Source organism: Pongo abelii, chromosome 5 (genome assembly GCF_028885655.2).
Source record: "Pongo abelii isolate AG06213 chromosome 5, NHGRI_mPonAbe1-v2.0_pri, whole genome shotgun sequence".
Classification (NCBI taxonomy): domain Eukaryota; kingdom Metazoa; phylum Chordata; class Mammalia; order Primates; family Hominidae; genus Pongo; species Pongo abelii.
Window position 1 is genome coordinate 123,231,865 of NC_071990.2, and position 24,653 is coordinate 123,256,517.

The 24,653-nt window shown below is 36.3% G+C and overlaps 1 long non-coding RNA gene across 2 annotated transcripts in view; it reads left to right on the plus strand.

Annotated features, from left to right (window-relative positions):
* Positions 1-24,653, plus strand: part of LOC103890979 (uncharacterized) — a 198,478-nt gene that overhangs the window by 118,916 nt on the left and 54,909 nt on the right. The gene's annotated exons all lie outside the window — the stretch shown is intronic.

A 24,653-nucleotide genomic window follows, 5' to 3' on the forward strand; every position in this document is an offset into this window, starting at 1 on the left:
AGACTTTCATCTCATTTTTCTTTATAAAAGACTTAAGTCTTCATGATTTGATTCAACATTAAGAGCTCTCACGCTCTTTTCTCTTTTGCCTCAGTTGCCCAAGTCATTTAAAATACTGATCATACACCTTTATTCTGTTTATTAGCTTTGTGTATCTCTGATCTTATAGTATCAAGTCATTTTTTTCTCTTTTTAGTACTTTATCGAGAAAACTCCAAATCACAGTATTTAAAACTTCAAAATTAAAGTGATTAGGCACAGAAAAAATGATTAAGCCAAATGAACATTAAAGAATCAGAAAAGAAGCCTGTACACCTTCATACTGCCCCTTAGTTGGTATGTGACTTGGGCAAATCACTCATGATTCCCTGGTTCAGCTTTCTTATCTGTAAAATGGAGATTATAATATCTATCAGGCCTTTCTCCAAGGATATTGCGAAACAAGATAGCAAATGTCAAAACTCTCTGTGTACTCTATGGATTGAGGGCATGAAAGCTTGTTTATTTAAGCTGTGGGATATGCGAAAGCTCTGTGTAAACTATAGAGTGCAAAAGTGCACATGACATTGTATGGGAGTTTATATATTTAATCCCTCCTGATGGAGGCACTGTGCTATGATCTGCTTTTGCAACATGGTAGCAGCTTTCCAGGAAAGGGAGTTTGCAGCTCTAAGTAGAATCTGATAAGAGCCCAATAAGTGATCTTGAGAGTGTGTACTCTAGGTGTCCAGGGAAGGAAAGGAGAACCAGGGACTGACTGAGCTCTTATGAAACACCTACAAAAGAGGTGGATTTCTGACCCTTGCATTAAATATTGGGTAGGATGGAAATAAACGGAGGACAGAAGGGGGTGTTCCAGATGGGAGGAACAGCCAGATCAAATATGTACAGTGGTGGAAGAGCACCAAGGCTGAGCAATGGACTGATTTGAATGAGGCAGAACCTTCCTGTAGGGAAGCAATGAGAGATGAAACTGGCAAGACTGAGAGAGGCTCAATAGGAGGCCAAGATAATGATGCACTTTGTTAACACATCACATTTGAAAGGAAGGCCACTGAAGGATTTTTTGAACAGGAGAGTGACATGGTAAAAACTGTGAACTGTAGCTTCAGACAAACCCATTTTTAATCCAAACTGGCCTTTTAGCCAATATTTTCTTAGGCAACACATACTGGACACACATGGTACAGTGGAAAAAGTGTATGACTCAGTCACGGGAGGATCTTTGGAATGTAAGGACTCTTTTCTGGACCTACCTTTGGGCCAGCGTGGCAGGCAAAGCCATTGCCTCATATCCTGCTCTTTCCCAACTTTTCTGGAACCATTTCTGCCACATTCTTGCTTCATTGAATTTCTACCAGTGTCCTCCAGGTTAAGAGTACAAAAAAAAAGGTTAAAAGATGTTTTCACTGAGAAGTCTTCAAAGAGATTTGAAACTGTCCTGTCTGGTATTAATTCTTTTTCTATTCCTTTATTGCTTAATCTTGTTTCGTTGGTCATGTTGTGTTTCAGCATTGAGTGTGCTATTACATCACAATTAGAAGCATATGATTACATTTTAAATGACCATTTCCTGTCCAGATTCATCATTAGAATGGCCTTTATAGTTAGCAAATTCCAACCCACATCTAATGCTATTGTAACATCAGATATGTTCTTACTATTTAGAATTATCTTAAGCCACGCTTTTACATGGAGAGTTTGCAAATCATTTTTTTATGTGCGGAAGCTTATGTTAATGATGTATTTGGCCCTTTCTGGGCCAGAAATATTTGGTTCTTAAGGTATTAGTGGATTTCACATAGATTATTTAGGTTACGACATGCAAGCGATAAGATTTTTCTTCACCTTTAACTGGGGAAAATAAACTCATTCTGCCCATCTGCTCTCTGTTTCTCAAAACTGGAAAGAGGAATAAACTTGTTTTTACATATTCCTTGATTTTTATCTTGGCCTCTAGAGAGTGGCAGAAACTTGTCACTCCATATACACGTGTAGACTTGGAACCAGAATTTTTAAAATCATTCTCCACATAACCTAATTAGTACACAAAGGGCAAGTCTGCTATAACTGCCAAGCCAATAAAGAGGACTGAGTATAGTCTCCTAGCAAAATAATCAATACGGTATCCCCTTAAAGTGTAAAATAGAATTGTGGGGAGCCTAGATCGCTACAGTAGAGAATCAACCATCTCAGTTTCTATTTCTTTCTCATAGACATTAAAGATAACTTTAGTCGAATTGTCTCAATTTCAAGAATGTATTTTATTTTTCACATTGTGAAATGATATAGATATTTTATGTCCCAAACAATCATGGTCTGTCTATGGAGCAATGTGAGATCCTTGAAAAACAAGTAAACAATGGTGGAAATGCCTATGGTAATTTGAATCTGGAAACTATGATAATATCATTGCCATCTGAGTTTTAAGTTGTTATAAATGAGAATGGATTTAGAACAGTGTTACTATGAATTTATTCCCCATGCTATAATCAGTAACATTTAATAGATAAAAAAGGATGTTTCAAAATGGTCTTTTAGGGTAATTACTTGTAGTTTATTGTTCTTACACGAAAAATGCTCAGGGCTTAAATTTTCTGAAACTGGACATGGTGGTCAACATGTATTCCTCAATTTTCAACTAAATTGGTTATGCTCTGTTATGATATCTCTTTGGAGAATCATTCAGATAAACCCACTCTCTGTTTCAAATAAGAGTTTGAGGTAATTAAGAGATTTTTATAAAAACAACTCTAATCCCTGTTAAGAAAATCAGAAATCATTACTGACATGAGATATTAAAAAAACCTCATGGACTCCTTACAAGACTAAAGATATCTCTTGCCACTTTTTGAAAGCCATACTTTAAATTGCATTTTTAAAGCCAGCACTTGCCCCGGATGATGAAATGAATTGAAAATGAATGTTTTCAATCAAAGAAAGAATTCTCATGCTGGAAGGGAGAGGAAATAGAAAGATACCATTCTTAGGATTGTACTTAATTCCAAGTACAGTTATCAATTCTCACCTTTTAAACTCAAGAAGTCATTAATATTTGTACACACCTATGGCATGGTCTAATGACACAGAAGACATGGTCACTGGTTACATTCATATTTGGGGGGAAAAGTGAATATATATTTGTGCATATATAAAAGTATGAGAATGGATATGTAATAGCAGAGTGCATGTTAAGAACATAAAAATAAGGGTACATTTTACTACTGTCACAGCAGTGTACACATAAATTAAAAACTAGAGTCTATGGATTAATTAAACCAGATAGTTCAAGAAAAGATAATATTGCATCATTTGGAAGAAGGATAGGGCTGGGTGTGGTGGTTTACACCTGTAATCCCAGCACTTTGGTAGGCTGAGGCTGTCCAATCTCTTGAGGTCAGGAGTTCGAGACCAGCCTGGCCAGCAAAACCCTACCTCTACTAAAAATACAAAAATTAGCCAGGCATGGTGGTGAACGCCTGTAGTCCCAGCTATTTGGGAGGGAGGCTAAGGCATGAGAATTTCTTGAACCTGGGAGGTGAAGGTTGCAGTGGGCCAAGATGGCACCACTGCACTCCAGCCTGGGCGATAGGAAAGTGGTTTTGTAGAGAGGAAGCAAAAAAATACCATTGTGTCATTTACGTCTGTGTGACCCCTTGAGCCACCCTCCTTCCTTCTCATCTGTCCTTGGCCTCAAAAATGGACCTGCATTGGTCACATCCACAGACCACCCTCCTCCCATGCCCTGTGGCTTTGTACTGTTTCATTTGAGGTTCTGTTCACTTCTCCATTTCCTCAACACTTTTGGATTAAGAGTGGTAACAGTTCACTGCTGCTGGCCGCCACTCCTGACCTATCTGTGGTGATTTACTTCCTTTCCACTCAAACATTCACAATCTGTTACTTTTTAAATACTCATCTAATTATTTCTATTCTGCTGGGACTTTGGCTGATACATTAGTTGGTACTAGAAGTGGCCCCAGGAAACAGATCTCTTGAAAGGAGAGCCTAGGATTGGTACATCATATCTTTGAGGAGTACAGAGATAATTTTTTTTGCTGGGGGTGGGAGGAATCAGATAGGGTATATGGCATATGAGAGCATCATAAACACTCAAGTTATCTCTGGTGGTTGCACATGGGATAATGTCCTAGCAGAGATCAAGTGGTTGTGGCACTTAGCTATTCTAACAATTAAGATTAGTCACTTAATTTCTTCTTACAGTTCTATAAAATATACATAGGGAAAAAGAGTTAAAACTATAAACATGTAATTAAGTATATATAGAGCCAGAAGGTTTTCTGAATAACTTGGGGTAGGCACTTCTGTCCTATAGTCACAGGACAGACGCAGCTGACAACCAAGCTCAGGGTATGATTGTAAAGGTTACAAAGTTTTAGCACTAATTATAAACTTGACCTGCCAGGTCTCTTATGCTAAGTAAAAGGTAATTGTCAAGAAGCAATGAAACTGTGCCTCATATGGCTGAGCACATTTTGGTAGATACAGATGAAGCTAAGAACTATGACTCTCGGATTCCCATAAACTTTCCTTGTCTCACAAGCAAATATTGACTCTTGTTTCAGACCCACTTCACCAGTAGGCCTATAATAAAAGTTGGAGCCCAGTACAGACTGGACTGAGAGTATAAAGACTATTCACAAGAGGAGGAATGAATATTCAAGTCATCCCACTAGGTAAAAACCTCTCATCCAGCAGAAGTACTTCCAGATGCTAAGAGAGCTTGGAATTGGATGGTGGAAGCAGGCAATTATGATCATCAATTTATGCTACTGGCCAGCTACAGAGGGAGAATTTAGAAGTTATACTTTATGATACTCCATTATTTTTTTCTTCCCTTTCCCTTGTATAGTAGGCAAGGCCTGCTGGTTCACGCCTGTAATCTCAGAACTTTGGGAGGCCAAGGTGGGAGGATAGCTTAAGGCCAAGTGTCCAAGATCAATCTGTGCAACATAGCAAGATCACATATCTACAGAAAATAATAAAAACTTAGCTGGACATAGTGGCATGCATCTGTAGTCCTAGCTTCTCAGGAGACTGAGGCAGTGGGATCTTTTGAGCCCTGGGGATCAGGATCAGGGTTGCAGTAAGCCATGATCATACCACTGCACTCCTGACAGGGTGATAAGCAGGAATTGAGCAAGACCTTGACTCAAAAAAAAAAAAAAAAAGAAGAAGAAGAAGAAGAAGAAGAAGAATTAGAAGAGTTAACTTTTTAGGCTTCAGGAGGTAATATGATTGAATGGATATTGTCCCATAGTGATATGATAGTTGATGAGACTTTGTTTCTTCTCTAGTTGCAGGCACAGGCTTTCCATCCAGGCAGAAACATTGAGCAGAAAGGGCTGACTGTCTTGTAGTACAACAAAAAGCCTCCTGTTCTTTCTGACTTCAGTCAAGGAGGAGCCTAGCAGGAGGCAGGAAGTAGGGAAGAGAGTGACATCAGGGACTTATTCCTAGGGCTGGCTGTGCCCTTAATGGGAAATTCCTGCTCCTCTCCAGGTGGCCTTCTGTTCTCACCTTTTTCCTACCGAGTTCCTCTTCTCACCCCTCTGGACATGGGATGGGAGAAGAGAGTGAGAGCTCTATTGATACTAGCGCTGAGTCTCTGCATGATCTGAGCTGTTTCTTAAACTGCATTCACATCTCAGTCATTAGTCACTTTGTAAACAAATCCTTCTTAAGTTATTCTGATGTGAATGGGCCATCTGTTTCCTGTGAGGAAGGTTTCTGAATGACACTTAGATGTCTGATAACAAATATGCCAAAACCAACTTTAGAATAAGGAGAAGCAAACCTGGCAAGCTTCACTGTTAAAAAAGAGGTCACTAAGAATTTTCCTCCATTGTGTATCTTTTATGAAAAAGATATCACTGGGTCATCTAAGAGAACACATCCAACTATTTCTGAAATGATGCTGAACTATGGCTGACATTATCCATGAAGCATGCTAAATGTCCCAGTCATGAAAAAACTGGGATCTAGGGCAACACTCTGGAGAAAGACACGATGTCTTAAACTGCTTTGCTTCCCATATATCTAATAATGCACCCCCATTTAGCAAAGGCAATCTCTTTTTGAAAAAGGTTTAAGTAAAATTTTTCTCAAGTAATATAAAATTTCCACAATAATCCTTTAAATGCCCCCTCTTTTCATTTATATCCTCAGTCAAAATAAGCATGACTTTATTGTGTAAATCATGTGCTTTGAGAATTTTCAAGTTGCGATGGTGGATTTTCACTTTCTTGCTTATTTCTGGTGGCTAATGACAGGTTATCAGAGAAAGCAACTCATCAGTAATTACATTTTCTATCGGATTACCAATCTACTAATGGGTTAAGTTAATAAACTCTACCAAACTGTGGAAACACATTCCTAGTAATTAAAATCCATTAGGTTTGTTGGCTCCTACATAAAAACCTAAAACAAACAAAATGAAACCAAACAAAAATAAGAATAACATTGTCTTATGCCAGAATTAGTTGTTATTATTCTTTTTTTTGTAGGTGGTGATTCTACCTGACACATTTATTAATTCTGTCGATATTTGAATACCAACTGTTATTTTAGGTACTGGTGATTTAAAAAAAGGCAAAGACAAATAATACATGAATTCTCCTTTTGAAGAGTTTCTAGTCTGGTTGAGAAGAAATTGTGAAACAACGGGATAAATACTATGGGAAAGATAAGCCATGGACATACATAGGAGGGACAGTTATGTCAGGTGGGAGATATTGCAGAAAATATTTTTTGGGGCATCACATAGAAGAAAGGTTTTGAAGGATAAATAGAATTAGACCAAGAAAGGGAACAAAGACATTCCTAGAGAGGGACATACACATACAAAGGTCTATATGTGAAGATCTGAAACAGCACAATGTGTTCACATCATCGCGGTACCTCACATCTGGAGAAAAAGGTGAGTATGGGAAGATGACAAGTCACAAAGCAAGAGAAGCAGGAAGGAATCAGATTATAAAGCTTGGATCAGGCTAAGAACTTTACAGAAGGTTATAAGGATAATGTGATTTGGAATACTGTTCATTGTAAGGGTCAGATTATCGTATGGTAAATGGCTTAAAAAAAAGGAAACATACTGGTTGTATAACTAAATCAAGGAACTCACTGTGACTTCCTGAGGATGGTTTTTCCCTGTCTCCCAGGTCCAATGTCAGGCTTTGAAAATGAGTATTCTAGTTCTTGGACTCCCACGTGCACACCACAAGGTCTGGAGGAGGAGAGGGAAGCTTCTATCCCGGCATTTGAAACGAGAGTTCTGAGATTCACCCTAATTGAAACTTTTTAGGTCACATGCCCACTCATAAACCAACCAGGGCCTTCCCCTGGGAGTGGAAAAATTTTTCATGAGGCACATATGTCAAATTCTCAAAACTTAAGCATTTCACAAGTAATGGAAATACTCCCATTCCCACTTTTTAAACACTTTGCATTTTATTAAAAAGCTCAACTAATGCTCTCTTAAAGAGATGCTTTATTTCTTTCTACCATAAGCAGTTGGGAAAAGGACTTATCATTTGACCATGGACACATTATAAACCAAATGAAAAAGGACACATCATAAACCAAATGGAATTTCATTATGTCAGTTTTTTTTAGTGATCCAAATTTTAACAGCAGGCTTTCCGTGTGTTAAAAACCTTTGTACATACCATACATAGGTAGAAAGTGTACTTTCGGAAGATCTGAATTCTAATTCCTACCTCACTACTTACTTCCTTTGGGCCTGTGAGCAAAAGACTCAAACTTTCCAAAGGCTTAGGTTTTCTCACTTGTAAAATACAGATAATTATCTGTGACCTGAACACATTACAAGATTATTAGAATCAAATAACTTCATTAGAAAGTATTATGTAATGGTAAAAAGAAAATAAACCTAAATAGTATTATATTTTCAAATTATTATTCTGTGTAGCTAACAACAGGTAAAAATAATTCATTTTCCACTATCTTGCTTTTAAATGAAGGTTCTAGGAATATGATTCAACAAAATAAATCTCTGACTTTATGTTTTAGAGCCAACTCAGGTAAGAGTAAGCCTTAAAGGCCTCTATAAAGGATGGCTTCTTGTCTTACCAGAAAATACAATTTATTTTTTAAATACGTATTTATTGCAGAAAATTAGGTAATACTAAAAAACATAAAGAAAAACTAATTCAAATGCCCTTAGTTTCACTAGATATACATTATCAACGTTAAATCCTAAACATATTTTTTCAGACTGTTTTTTACTCATATACATAAACATGCTATATATATATATACATATATATATATATAAGTTCACACTGTAAGGTTTATAATATGCTCTTATAGCTTCATATATCAAAACATCTTTCAATATTCATCAGATTTAGTTTCAAATATAAACTGCATGAGGACATATTTCGTTCACTGCACATCTAGCATGAAGTCTGTAATAGGGGCTTAGTAAATATTTGTTGAAAGGAGAAATGAGTGAATATACAATCATTTAAATATTTCTCCCAACATAAATCAGGCTACATAATATATTACAATGAGAAATAATAATAAAATACTTTATATTCCTTAAATATATTATTTTGATTTAAAATATCCAGAATGGTTGTGCACATTTACATATTCATCTGTTCATATAATCTTGACAAATTTGCTATTTTAAAACATATTTGCCATTTTGTAAGGTGAAAATCGACATCTCATGTTAATTACATTATTTGAATCTGACGAGAATTGTACATTTTTATGGTACTATCCATATTTAGTTATTTTGTAAATCGCTTTTTCAAATAATTTTGGATGTGACCCTGAATCTCTAGAACACATTATCATCTACCAGTTCAGGTATTCATATTATAACAATAACAATAAAATGATTAAAGAGATGTGCTGAGAAATATTCAACCGAATTCTATAATGAGAAACATAAACAGGATTTTATAACATTATGTACAACAAACTTAATTATGCATTGAAGGCATCAGAATTTCAATGCCTGTTCCTTTTCTAAAGAATAGGTGAGAATTTTTATCCAGTATCAGAACAGCAAAAACAGTATCAGTCTCATATGCATCCTCTCAATATGGGTGGTACATTATTCTGTATTGATTAGTCCATGCAGAGATGTTCACATTTTATTTCAGGCATTTCTTATGAGATTCTTAGTTCTTGCCTAGGTATTTCTTCCACATGCAGTCTTTGAGGATGTCATCTTTGATATTTCTTTTCTTAGAAGTTTTTGTAGTACTTATGCATTCCTCTAGTGTGTTTTGCACAATGTTGCCTCTGCCTATTCCACACTTTGTCTTTGACTGCTGCATTTTCTCTGGGGTAATCTGCTTGTTCTCATCTCAATGTTCTCATTGTCTCTGGGGTAATCTGCTTGTTCTCATCTTAAATGTGATAGATGTATTTAAGTCCCCTTCATGAGAAGTTGTTTATTCTTAGGTGTTTGAGTTCATCACAGTGCCTTGACAATTTATGAAAATGAATATTAAACTCAAAAAGATAATCCCCATTGAGTATTATTTAATGTACAATATTGTCTAGACTGTATCTCTAGCAACCAATTAATAAACATGAAGATTCACAAAATTGAAGTTCATTTTTCATTTGCATTAATATAGACTTTCCCTTCCCTTTCAAGCTGGCTTCTTTTTGCTTTGATTGTTCCTTAATGTTGCTCTGCATCTGGACAGGACTGATTAGTCTCCTCTCAGGTACGATCTCATTTCTAACAGTGTTTGGGTCAACTTTCGCATATGACTCACAGTGATATTACATTAATTATATCTCTTCATTAGATGACTCACATTGATATTACATTAATTGTATCTCTTCATTAGATGAAAAATTTATTAATGGTAGCATTAATGTTTCTCAATCATTATGTATACTTTCTAGTGCTTGGAGGGCTACACTTCCAAGAATATTCAATATATAGTGATAAGACATGCTCTTAAAGTCAGTTAGAAAAAGTGCTCTTAATCATAGTCCTTTTGCCTTGATAAATGATTAAATCAGATGTCCTTCTAAAGATGAACTATCAATATGAAATAATGTGGGATTCACTAATGATATTCGTGATTTTCATTCACCATCTCTGTTGATTACTTGAATTACAGAGTTAAGAATTTGCTTATAAAATTTGTTCATAATTCTAAATTTACAGGGGTAAGAAAAACTTGATTAAATGCGAACTTAATTTTTTAATTATTAATTTAAATATGCTGTGACAACTTGGAAACATTAATCTACAAAAATCTAATGGAGTTTATATTTTCAAGTATGTAAAACATTTTTAAGGGCACAAGTCATAAGATTTTATCCAAAAGCGACCAGTATAATAATAGAGTACAGAATCAACAAAGGGCTACATTATACAATGTGTTTTCCTATTATTTTGGTGGTTTGAAAGTAAAGATATTGCTTTACATTGTTATCATTTAAAGTTTTTAACAAAATAGGCATTTCGTTAAAATAGAGTACTGTTTCATAGTAACATCAGTTTTACCTTTCTTTCTTCAATGAGTAAACCTTATGCTCTGAAGAGTCCTACATCCTAAGGCATGAGTTTGTCACCCTTAATTTGGATAGCTACCTGATGATGTTGGGGAGATCAGACTCAACACCAGGTCGTGGGGATGACGAAGTCTGGCAGAGTCAAAGGAATGAGAAGACAGTTTGAGAGAGAAAGCGGGTCCAGGAGACCGTCGCTAAGTATGGAGGCTGCAAAGGCCCCAAGCTCTGGAAGCCTAGACTATTTATTGGTGATCAAACAAAGAAATAGGTGGTGAGAATGTGGGGGTGAAAGGGAGGGTTGCATTAAGCACATGATTTACAGCTGTGATGGTTTAGCATATGCTCGCTCCTTGAGATAATGGAGAGCAGGTTCTTTTAACTCAAGATACAATCGATCCTGGGAGAGCAAGGAGCAAGGAGCCAGCAAGTCTAGACACATTCCAGAGGCCACGAGCCCTGGATTCAATCCAAGCCATGAGGGGTTTTATGCCCTGGGCTTAGATTATGGTGCATCAGGGTAGCATTCCACCCTTTAGCACAGAGCTTGGTGTTCCAAAGGCCACAAGGGGTTTTAGACCCTGGACCCCGGACATGTTCCAAGACTCTTTCATATTATGTCAGACATGCAAGCCCTGCTTCAGCTTTTCCCAACACTCAGCTTTTCTCCCAACACCTGATGAAGTTGATGGATTTTTTTTTCTGAGGTCCTTTTCAGGTGTCTCTTCTATCATAGTTGTGAAAAAGAAATCATTACGATTTAGAGTAGTGAGAAAATGTGGAAAATTTCTCCTCGCCATCCTTTGAACCCCATGGAAATTCATATCTTCATTTGCTTTCATAAAATTTGTCTTATTTCTTTATTATTCTTTCTTTAAAGGTAGGGACTGTGGTATATCATTACACCTCTTGCATCAGTAGGAAACATTTCTTCCATATGAAAAGTAGAACCAGAAGTTTGGTGAGTTGAATTGGCTGTTAGGAAAACCACATTAAAATCCCCCTCTTGCTGTTAACTGTCCAAGTGATATTTGATGAATCACTTACTGGCCTCAGATTTTTTCATCTGTAAAATGAAAGGATTGAACTAGCTGATCTTGAAGCTGATCTCTACTCCTAAAATGTTACCAAGTATATAATAGTAATAACCAATCCTTAGTCATCCCCATTAACATAACACACAAGGAAAGTGTGGAACATGTTTATATCCCAAAATATTTGGATTTCCTTTGCTGCGAATCACCCATAATCTACAAGAAAGTTTGCATTCCACAGTTTTCTTTAGGCTCTTTTTATTAGCAAACATGCTAAGCTGTATTTATGTAATGTATACTGATAACTGCTCCTAATTGGTGCCAACTCTGAGCAAGGAATCCTCTGCTGTATAAGTGACTCTGGAGAGGCACCTTATGGAAGAATTGTTTAGATTCTGCTATTTGCATGACTTTGCCATGTTCCTCCAGAGGCCGAGAGACTTGTTTGTTGATACAGGTAAAATAATTCAAGCTGAAAGTTTTATTTTATACTCTTGTTTTCTATCCGACTTTCAAACCTGTCCTAGAGCAAGTGAACCAGCACTTTTTTTTTAGCTTACTTAATTAGGGAAAAATAATAAGGATATATATAAGCTGCTGTGTGTATATACTATATATAGTAAAGATCAAATTAGTTCATTGTAGATAAAATTTTTACTGAAATGTTTCCTCAATTTCTAAAATGATATATGTATGTGTATATATAAAATACATATATATATATATATATATACTTTGCTGAGCTCCACTTTGACACAGAGGGTGTGACTGCAGTCGTAATAAGCAGAATAGCCAACAAAAACCACTTAACTAGGCCCACCTATACAGTATGACCAAGTTGAGCATAAACCTCACTAAAATATTTCACCTGGCACATGTTCAAGTTTTGAGGTTGAATGAGTCTGCTTTTGTTTCTCACTAAGCCTGGAAGAAAGGGAACTTGTTAGGGAGGAGGAGAGGAGAGAAGGGAGGAATGAGTTAAGTCCTTAGCATCTTTAGTGCTTTTTCTTTGCTTCTTTTCAAACAAGCACACCACATTGAATAGCATGTGGAAAATTGGCATTTCCAGTGAATAGAAATTAACTGGCAAACAACAAAAGGGAAAACAGAGGAATGCTGCTGGATGCTGTTTGGCTTGTCTCATCTTATCAGAGAAGGAACACCTGTGAATCAAATGATTTAAGATGAATTTACCTACAGGTTTGGCTCCTGTTCAGATGTTTTAGATTTCGTAGTAATTTTGTTTACTTGGGAGGGTTTTTAAAAGTATGATTCTTCTGTAAGTTAGGAATAAAAAACAGCAGACTTAAAAGTAGTATGGGTGAACAACCATTCAAATATGCCACTTCAGAAAATTTGCTCACTTTGTTTACTTTTGGAGAAACAAGCGTGCACACACACACACACTTATTTAAATAGCCAACAAACCAACACAAGTATCTGCAGTGTTCTGACTTTTAGAAAAGATTGCTAATCTGGTATTTTGATAAGAAATTTGTCCTTTTAAGAATAGAACATCTTCAATATCAAAATCCTTTCATATTCATATACAGTAATTTTGCCCCCCCATAATATGCTGTATGCACTTCAAAGTTGGAAACTAAAACCTCATTTTATTCTAGTGTATTGTAAAAATTTACTGTGAACAAGCTGTGCTGTGACATCATCTACTGAGTGAATGTGTATGGGTTTAGTAAAAAGCCAGAAGCCAATCTCATGTCTCACTTGTTCTTTGCTCTTTCTTTGGAGAAGAAAACCATCTGATACAAATACAAATCATATTTTTTATTCAAATCAATGTTTTCCTGAATGTGGAACAGATACTCTGTGTCATGACAACTCAATCATGACTTGTGATTGAAGCAATTAATCAAAGGAGGGTATTTGGTAAAAGAGCATACGTCCAGTGACAGAAATCACCTTTCATGAAGATTACCTCTATAAAAAGTTATATAAGCTTATATTTTAGTGACAAAGTTGTTAAATAATTCATCACATATGTAAAGTAACATAACCATAACCAACAATAGCAAGGTCTTAGAGTTTTCACAGGTCTCAGACATTGTCATTAAATTATGGTGACTGATTTGCAAAGGGGTTTAGCTTTCATGATAGTTGAGCATTAACCTCAGGGAAAAATATATCATGAGGAAAAAAAATGCCTACAGATGATGCTGCTGAGTAAAGCTGGACTTCATTATTTTATATCAGGTTATAGTCATCTGAAAAGTAGGGACTTTCAGAATCACAGACTAGTTGAGTTGGAAGGAAACTTACTTCATAATACAACCATAGGCATACCTTGTTTTATTGCATTTCACAGATAATTGCAATTTTTTTTAACAAATTAATATTGTGACAACCCTTTGCGAAGCAAGTTTATCAGCACCATTTTTCCAACAGCATGTGCTCACTTCATGTCTCTGTTATATTTTGGTAATTTTCACAATATTTCCAACTTTTTCATTACCCTTATATCTGTGATGTATCTTTGATTACTATTGGAATTGTTTTGGGGCATCAGGAAGTGTGTCCATAGAAGATAACAAGCATAATCGATAAATGGTATATGTGTTCTGACCGCTCTCCACCAGCCAGCTGTTCCCCATCTCTCTCTCTCTCTCTCTTCAGGCCTCCCTATTCCTTGAGACACAAAAATATTGAAATTAGTCTAATTAATAAGCCTAGAATGGCCTCTAAGTATTCAAGAGAAAGGAAGAGTTGCACATATCCTGCTTTAAATCAAAACCTATAAATGATTAAGCTTAGCAAGGAGGATATGTTTGAAAGTTGAGATAGGCTAAAAGCTAGGCCTCTTGTACCAGTTAATCGAGTTGTCAATGCAAGGAAAAATTTATTGGAAGGAAATTTAAAGTGCTACTTCAGTGAATACATCAATGTTAAAGTGAAACAGCCTTACTGCTGATATGGAGAAAATTTGAGTGGTCAGGATAGAAGACCAAAGCAGCCACAACATTCTCCTAAGCCAAAGCCTAATTCAGACCAAGGTCCTAACTCTTTTCAATTCTATAAAGGCTGATGTAGGTGAGAAAGGAAAATCTCTTAAGCTAGGAGAGGTTGATTCATGAGCTTTAAGGAAAGAACTCTCAGAAAAAAAGATTTCTTTAAAAATACTACTGCTCATTGACAGTGTACCTGGTCACACAATAGCTCTGATGCAGATGTACATGATTAATGTTACTTTCAAGACTGCTAACACACATTAATTCTGCAACCCATGGAATAAGGAGTAATTTTGACTTTCAAGTCTTATTATTTAAGAAGTGCATTTTTAAAGGCCATAGCTGCCATAGATAGTAATTCTTCTGATGGATCTGGGCAAAGTAAATTTAAAACCTTCTGGAAAGAATTCACCATTCTAGATGCCATTAAGAAAATTCATGATTCATTGGAGGAGGTTATAATATCAACATTAACAAGTTTGGAAGAATTTGATTCCAACCTTCATGGATGACTTTGAAGAGCTCCAGACTTCAGTGGAGGAAGTAACTGCAAATGTAGTGGAAATAGCAAGAGAAGTAGAATTAGAAGTGAAGCCCGAATATGTAACTAAATTGCTGCAATCTCATAAAAACATTTTAATCAATGACGAGTTGTTTCTTATGGATAAAGAAAATTGTTTCCTGAGATGGAAACTACCCCTGATAAATATGCTGTGAACATTGTTGAAATGACAACCAACCAAGGATTTCGAATACTGTTTAAAATTAGTTGATGAAGCAATGATGGGGTTTGAAAGGATTGACTCCAATTTTGAAAGAAGTTCTGCTGTTGGTAAAATTCTGTCAAACAGCATCCTACAGAAAAACCTTTCATGAAAGGAAGAGTCAATCAAGGCCGCAAATTCATTGTGTCTTGTTTTAAGAAATTGCCACTGCTACACCAGCCTTCCATAACCACTACTCTGATCAATCAGCAGTCATCAACATCAAGGCAAGATCCTCCACCAGCAAAAATCTTACAATTCGCTGAAGGCTCAGATGATTGTTAGGAATTTTTAGCAATAAAGTATTTTTTAATTAAGGTAAGTATATTACTTTTAGACATAATGTTATTGCATACTTAATAGACAACAGTATAGTATAAACACAAGTTTTATGTGCACTGGGAAAACAAAACATTTGTGTAACTTGACTTATTGCTGTATTTGCTCTTATGCAGTGTTCTGGAATGAACCTACAATATCTCCAAGGTATGCCTGGATATTATTTCATTGATGAGGAAGCTTAGGCTTAAAGGTTTCAAGTGACTGCACAAGAAGTTGTGGGCAAAACTTGATCAAGACTCAGTTTTCTTAGCCCCCCAAACCCTGTGCACATTCTATTATAGCACATTTCAGGCAGATTCTGGGGATATGCTTGTCTTCATTCCATATTAGTGCCTCTGGCATCTAGAATTCAAAGAGGGAGGTACCTGTATTTGGGTTGAGAATACCAGACTGAATTTCAAACCACATTTTCTTAGGAAATAGAGGCAGTGCTTCTGATGTGTCCAGGAACACCTGACTACTCACTTTCAATAAATGTACAGTGAAAAGAATATTCTGCTCTCTTTTGAGTAGAGTGAGAAACTCAGTTTCTAAGAAAGAAATAAAACCTTTCCCCCAGTGTTTTATCATTTTGATGAGTTTCTTCTAGAAGTTGACATTATCTTTCCAAAGACAAATATTCTTACAAAATCAAAAGAAAGAAGAGAACTGCTATTGTAGTTTTTTTGGGGGGGGGTATTTTTAGAAGTGTTCATTAAGTAAAATATTCCAAATATGATTTTTATGTCCTGAACTGGAGTCACTCTATAACTGTTTTGATTTTATTTGTTAGAAATGAAATTACAAAATTTAAAGGAAAGCATGTTTAACAGATTTTGAAAGGTTAATAATTGTTGACTATAGCAGGAGGTGATTAAGAAAGGGTTCAGAAACTGTTTTGCATGGACCTCTAAATAATTCATCATTTGAATCTGTCCAATGTGTTCAGCTTTCACAGACCAGCTTAGTATCCCTGCCAAATTAAAGTTGGCAACTTATTGAATCTTTGGACCAAGTGTTTTCTTGTTGTTTAGAATTTTTCAAAGACAGAATAATTATTTAAGGTAGGAAAGTACTTGCCCATGAAAAGATGTTTTAACACTGTTTCTCTAAGAATAGGGTTCTATTTTAATACCTCATATTTCTCTTGTATCCTCAACACCCATTTTCCTGGTAACTTCCCCATTTTACTTTGGCTCATAGTAGATGACCTTTAGCTCTATGGGACAGGGTAATTTGACCCTCCAGGAAGCTAATACTGAAAATATTATTCCCAATCATATTATTCTTTGACATTTACCTTCAAAGCCACTTAATAAAAGCCAGCTGAAAGAAAGGTTCTTACTTTCCCTTTCTCTATTACTAGCCTATTTTTTCTTAAAAGATGGCATTTGATCATAATGTTTAAATAGGTAACTCAGTTTTATATTAAAAAATGTGATTTACCTTCCGAAAATGCAATAGGCATGAATTGCAAACTATGTACTGGAGGTATGTTGCCTATAAAACATTGTATTCAAGAATTCTCAAGAGGGCTGTCTATCTCATTTTACTGCAAGTAACACAAAGAAGCCAGATGGGATATTCAACACTGGACTTGAAAAACTCTAGCTAGATCATCGGATTCATTAGGTACATTTTCCACTTTCCATGTTAGTGCAGGCAACAGTGTTGCTAAGTTTCTGCCACTATGTAACAAAGATGCCTTGTTTCCAGGATCCAATAACATTCCTTCACTGCTTTTAAAGACCTCCCAGCAGCCTCCTCAAAGATCTTGATGAGGCTTTGAGAGTTTTCCTAAAAATCTCTTCAAGGCTTCCAGTGCTTTAGATAACACTCTCCATAGGCCTCCCAAGCTTCTTTCTACTACATCATCCCCAAAGCCACTAATATATTTTGAAACTTTGGCTGTAATAGCACCCCACTTCCAAGTACAAAAATTTGTATGGGTTGTCCATTATGGTGTAACAAATCACCTCATAACTTAGTGGTAGAAAACAACAGTATTATTATCCCTCATACTCTTTGTGGATTAGCAGTTTGAGAATAGCTTCTTGGCTGTCTCCAGCTAGAGGTCCTTCATAAGATTGCAGTTAGATTTCAGCTAAGAAAGCAACCATCTGAAGGTTACTGGGGCTGGAGGATTCACTTTCAAAGTGATGTGGTCACCTGGCAGGTGGCTGATGCTGGTGGCTGGTGCTGGCTGCTGGAAGCAGGCCTCAGTTCATTACCACATAGATCCTTCTCCAGGGATGCTTTAGCATCTCATGGCTTTATAGTGTTAGGAGATGACTCTCCATATATCTCTCACATCTTGTGAGAAGGCGAACTTAAAATTTCCCTTGTTCTGAATTCTCTTTTCAAAGATGTTTGCATAGCAAACTGCCTTGATTAATGAAATAGTCCCCCTCTAGAGCAAAGGGCAAGGATTTTTCATTTTTATCCTATTTAATAGAGATACTATCTCCTTAAGCTAAAGGTCAGACAAGTTTACAGCCCATTATAAAAAATTGAGTTCCCTAAATTTGGGTGTGTATCTTCTTTAACACAACCCAGTACATGTATAAGCATCCCTTGTTCCACTTTGCATTGGTCTGTGGAAATTGGGGCTGAAGTAACTGAACATGCTTAAACTTTGGTTACTTTCATTGTTTTGAGTAATCAGCTGTCCTTTGACTTTGACTCAGGGGTCTTGTTTCTTCCGTTACCATCCACAAAACTGTGGCAAGGTAACTTGTATGTTTGCAAGTAAGATAAAATCTCAGATATTTCATGGTTCTTGATAGGCAGCTGGCTTCCCCTAGAGTGAGTGATCTAACAGACCAATGCAGAAGCTGAGATGGCTTTTTGAATTAGCCTAGAATGTCACATATCATAATTTCTACAATGTTCTATTGGCCAGCCCTGATTCAGTATAGAAAGGGACTATACACAGTTGGGAATACCAGCAGGTAAGACTCATTGAGGACTACCTTGAAACAAAGCTACCACAGCTCTCCTAAAAGTTGTAAAAACCTTAGCTCAGGGATAATACACTGATTATCTTTATGTTCCCTGTAGAGTTCAAACTAGTGTTTTCATACAATATCCACTCAAACAATATTTGTTGAGTATCATTATGAGGAAGAGTACTGAAATTACGAACAGCATGTGAATTGGGATCAAGTGAATTAAATATAGCATAGTCATATTTCCTTTAATGTAATATATTCAACTTTATGAATTAAGAGAAAAAAAGAAAATGGTTTTCACAAAGCAAAGCCCTTTAGCCATAAGGAAATTTCTTCCTCTGATGCTCAACCAATAAAAACCAATAATCTATCCCTACTCCAGGGAAAAATAATTTGCTGAACTTCTCAGGAAATAGAATTATATTCAAACCATGTTTATTCTAATTCATAAAAGCTTAATGAACTTTCATAGTTAACTTTGACTTAAGCAATCTGTCCCCTATAAATGTATTTAGAACCTAATCACTGAAAATATCCCTACTGCACTGTGCAACATTTTTATGAAATATTAAGACAGGGAAAAGAAGAGATTTTAGTGTGGTGCTATAGTTCATCTAACTATGTCTAAATCAAACCGCCATCTTCAACTCCTGCCCATTTGGTTTATGGTATCAGCTCAGCTAATGGCACAGATTTATTTGAAGCTCAGTGATTGAGATTTATCAAAAACAAACCAAAACCCAAAAAACCTGCCATGATCTTGGTGGAAATAATTTTCAAATTGTTATGTAGTTATTATATTTTCTGGCTTGGAATCATAATGAGTTTAAAGCATTAATTAGGAATACATTCCATCCTTTGCCTCCCATGGTTAAACTGTTTAATTAAAGACCTTGAAGCCTTCTGGGCAAAACAATCAGGCCATGATGTGATCATCTCCCTCTTGTTTTCTTTGCTTTGTGCTTCTTCATCTTTAAAAACGTAATTCGTTTATTCTAGGACTGTTTGGCACTTTCCACTTAGCCAACAGTAGACAAAAGAAGTCAGTAGTAGTTTGGTTTTGTAGATTCTTGAAGTGATTTATTTCTGATGGTTGTAGACAGTAATTTATTGCATAAATATTTGTTGAGCAAGTGCCAGCTAAGAATCCTGGTACTGTGCTAGGTGCTTTGAAACAAGTGATAAACCAGATGCAGCTCCTTGTTTGCATCTAAAGGAGTGCTCAGGAAAGAAGGTGAAATGAGACAGGGACATTCCTATTTACAACCCGAAGAAGCAAGTGGTAACGTGCCATGGTAAAATATTATAATAATGCAGTTGGTGAAGAGATTATTTCTTGATAAGAGGAATTAAGAGAGAAAAGAGACGTGGAGGAGATGGGATTTAAGTTCTACTGGAAAGGAATTAGACATGCAGAGGCTGGGATGAGTGAGACTATTAAAAAAAAGGAACAAGGAAGCAGAAGAATGTGAGTCGTCAAAATAAAGAATATAAAAGGAAATAACAGGGAATAAATTTGAGCTGAGGTAAAGCATGGAAGTTGAAATTCAAATTCTACAAGTGATAGGAATCCACTGAAGATATTTTAGCAGGGTTGTGATATCATCTGAAGTTTTCCTTAGGAATTGAACACAAGAGAATGAAGGTAGTAAGACCAATTAATGGGTCAAATCATCTAATGATTTTGGACTTTATTCTAGGACCAAGAATAAGGCATTTTTAAAGAGTTTTAAAGGTAAGAACTAGTTATTTAGATTTGTATTTTTTTATTTTTATTTTTTATTTTTTATTTTTTATTTTTTTTATTATTATACTTTAAGTTTTAGGGTACATGTGCACAATGTGCAGGTTAGTTACATATGTATACATGTGCCATGCTGGTGTGCTGCACCCATTAACTCACCATTTAGCATTAGGTATATCTCCTAATGCTATCCCTCCCCCCTCCCCCCTCCCCCCACTCCACAACAGTCCCCAGAGTGTGATGTTCCCCTTCCTGTGTCCATGTGTTCTCATTGTTCAATTCCCATCTATGAGTGAGAACATGCGGTGTTTGGTTTTTTGTCCTTGAGATAGTTTACTGAGAATGATGATTTCCAATTTCATCCATGTCCCTACAAAGGACATGAACTCATCATTTTTGATGGCTGCATAGTATTCCATGGTGTATATGTGCCACATTTTCTTAATCCAGTCTATCATTGTTGGACATTTGGGTTGGTTCCAAGTCTTTGCTATTGTGAATAATGCCGCAATAAACATACGTGTGCATGTGTCTTTATAGCAGCATGATTTATAGTCCTTTGGGTATATACCCAGTAATGGGATGGCTGGGTCAAATAGAATTTCTAGTTCTAGATCCCTGAAGAATCACCACACTGACTTCCACAATGGTTGAACTAGTTTACAGTCTCACCAACAGTGTAAAAGTGTTCCTATTTCTCCACATCCTCTCCAGCACCTGTTCTATCCTGACTTTTTAATGATTGCCATTCTAACTGGTATGAGATGGTATCTCATTGTGGTTTTGATTTGCATTTCTCTGATGGCCAGTGATGGTGAGCATTTTTTCATGTGTTTTTTGGCTGCATAAATGTCTTCTTTTGCGAAGTGTCTCTTCATGTCCTTTGCCCACTTTTTGATGGGGTTGTTTGTTTTTTTCTTGTAAATTTGAGTTCATTGTAGATTCTGGATATTAGCCCTTTGTCAGATGAGTAGGTTGCGAAAATTTTCTCCCATTTTGTAGGTTGCCTGTTCACTCTGATGGTAGTTTCTTTTGCTGTGCAGAAGCTCTTTAGTTTAATTAGATCCCATTTGTCAATTTTGGCTTTTGTTGCCATTGCTTTTGGTGTTTTAGACATGAAGTCCTTGCCCATGCCTATGTCCTGAATGGTAATGCCTAGGTTTTCTTCTAGGGTTTTTATGGTTTTAGGTCTAACGTTTAAGTCTTTAATCCATCTTGAATTAATTTTTGTATAAGGTGTAAGAAAGGGATCCAGTTTCAGCTTTCTGCATATGGCTAGCCAGTTTTCCCAGCACCATTTATTAAATAGGGAATCCTTTCCCCATTTCTTGTTTTTGTCAGGTTTGTCAAAGATCAGATACTTGTAGATATGCGGCGTTATTTCTGAGGGCTCTGTTCTGTTCCATTGATCTATATCTCTGTTTTGGTACCAGTACCATGCTGTTTTGGTTACTGCAGCCTTGTAGTATAGTTTGAAGTCAGTTAGCGTGATGCCTCCAGCTTTGTTCTTTTGGCTTAGGATTGACTTGGCGATGCGGGCTCTTTTTTGGTTCCATATGAACTTTAAAGTAGTTTTTTCCAATTCTGTGAAGAAAGTCATTGGTAGCTTGATGGGGATGGCATTGAATCTATAAATTACCTTGGGCAGTATGGTCATTTTCATGATATTGATTCTTCCTACCCATGAGCATGGAAAGTTCTTCCATTTGTTTGTATCCTCTTTTATTTCATTGAGCAGTGGTTTATAGTTCTCCTTGAAGAGGTCCTTCACATCCCTTGTAAGTTGGATTCCTAGGTATTTTATTCTCTTTGAAGCAATTGTGAATGGGAGTTCACTCATGATTTGGCTCTCTGTCTGTCTGTTATTGGTGTATAAGAATGCTTGTGATTTTTGTACATTGATTTTGTATCCTGAGATTTTGCTGAAGTTGCTTATCAGCTTAAGGAGATTTTGGGCTGAGACGATGGGGTTTTCTAGATATACAATCATGTCATCTGCAAACAGGGACAATTTGATTTCCTCTTTTCCTAATTGAATACCCTTTATTTCCTTCTCCTGCCTCATTGCCCTGTCCAGAACTTCCAACACTATGTTGAACAGGAGTGGTGAGAGAGGCCATCCCTGTCTTGTGCCAGTTTTCAAAGGGAATGCTAGATTTGTATTTTAAATAGCTCACTCAGGCTGAGGTGCAGAGTTTGGATAGGAAGGGATAAGAACAGAAAGAGAGAAAGGTAAGATGGCTGCTTAACTAGTCTGCCTTTATAGCTGTTAGTATTTGCAGTCTGCCCTTTTGCTTGACGATCCATTTTAGACAATGACAACTTATTCTGGCTTGACTCAGTATCCTCTTTCAAGTATCTTTTTGATTTTCACCTTCTGGTCTCTCACCTTGTGATCATAGAAGGAAATGTACTTGGTTTAAATAGAATCAACACTTTGGATCCACTTACTGCGTGGTTTCCCCAGTAGTGAAATAGGGGATGGTGAGGTGAGAGGAAATTAGAGAACATTACTGCCATTTGTCATTGTTATCATAGATTTTTCTGAGTTTAAATTAGAAGTGTGTGTGTTTGTGTCTGTGTGTGTGTGTGTGTGTGTGTGCGCGCGCATGCATGTGTGGGTGCCCATCTCAGTATCGTTGAAGCCACATACCAAAGACTGTAAGGTTGGCCCTTAACTGCAGGCATGGGACAAAGGAAATCAAAATTCATGTCCTAGACTCAGTCATCTTAGGAAGGATAAACTCTGAAACTTTTAAGTCTATGAATATAAAGGAGAGCAGGCATTGTGTCCAAAATGAAAAGTCTAATTTTGGTTCTGCCGAATGGGATGGATGTTAGAGAAATCCTCTGGAGCAATTGAAGATAGAAGAAGTGAACATTTTTTGAAGAACCTCTAACAAAGCCTCTGGGCACAAAAGGAATTGAACATATATTTCTATTTCCTCATTTGCTTTATATTTTTTTAACTTCTAAATTGACACATTGTAATTGTACATATTTATGGGGTACAATCTGAAACTTTGATACATGTATATGTTATCTAATAATCAAATCAGGGTAGTTAGCACATTTATCCATTACCTTACACACTTTTTATTTATTTGTGGTGAGAACATTCAAAAGCCTCTATTCTAGCTATTTTGTAACATACAATACCTTATTGTTGACCATAGTTACCCTACTGTGCAATAGAATACCAGAACCTATTCTTCCTAATTGTAACCTTGTACCCATTGACCAACCTTTCTCCATTTTCTCCTTTCCTATCTCCTTCTCAGTCTCTGATAACTACTCTTTAGAGATAAAGTTTTTCTATATTCCACGAGTGAGATCATGCGGCATTTTCCTGTAAGTATCTGCCTTATTTCACTCAACATGGATGTCCTCCAGTTTCATCTATGTTGTTGCAAATGACAGAATTTATTCTTTTTATGGCTGAATAGTATTCCTCTGTGTGTGCGTGTGTGTGTGTGTACAATATTTTCTTTATGTATTCATCCACTAATGACCACTTAGGTTGATTCTGTGTCTTGGCTATTGTGAATAGTGCTACAATAAACATGGGAGTACAGATATCTGTTTGACATACTGATTTTACTTTTTTGGACATATACCCAGTATTGGGATTACTAGATCATATGATAGTTCTATTGTTAATTTTTGAAGAACCTCCATAGAGTTTTCCATATGGATGTACTAATATACCTTACCACCAACAGTATCTAAGTCTTCCCTCTTTTCTACAATCCCACCAATACTTATTTTCTTTTGCCTTTTTCATAATAGCCATTCTAACTGGAATAAGGTGGTATATCATTGTGGTATTGGTTTGCATTTCCTTGATGATTAGTGATGTTGAGCATTTTTTCATATACCTCTAAGCCATTTATATATCATATTTTGAGAAATGTCTATTTGGGTCTTTTGCCCATTTTCAATCTAATTGTTTTCTTGATGTTGAGATGTTTGAGTTCCTTACATATTCTGTATATTAATTCTTTGTCAGGTGCATAGCTTGTAAATATTTTCTCCCACACTGTAGGTTGTCTCCTCACCCTGCTGATTGTTTCTGTTGCTGTGCAAACTCTTTTTAGCTTGATGTAGTCCCACTTGTCTAATTTGCTTTTGTTGCCTGTCGCTTTCAGGCCTTATTTTAAAAATTCTTCCTCAGCTCAATGTTGTGAAGTGTTTCCCCTTTGTTATCATGTAATAGTTTAATAGTTTTGGGTTTTACATTTAAGTCTTTAATCCATTTCGAGTTAATTTTTGTATATGGTGAGAGGTAGAGGTCTAGTCTTCTTTTTCTGCAAGTTATATCCAATTTTCCTAGCACT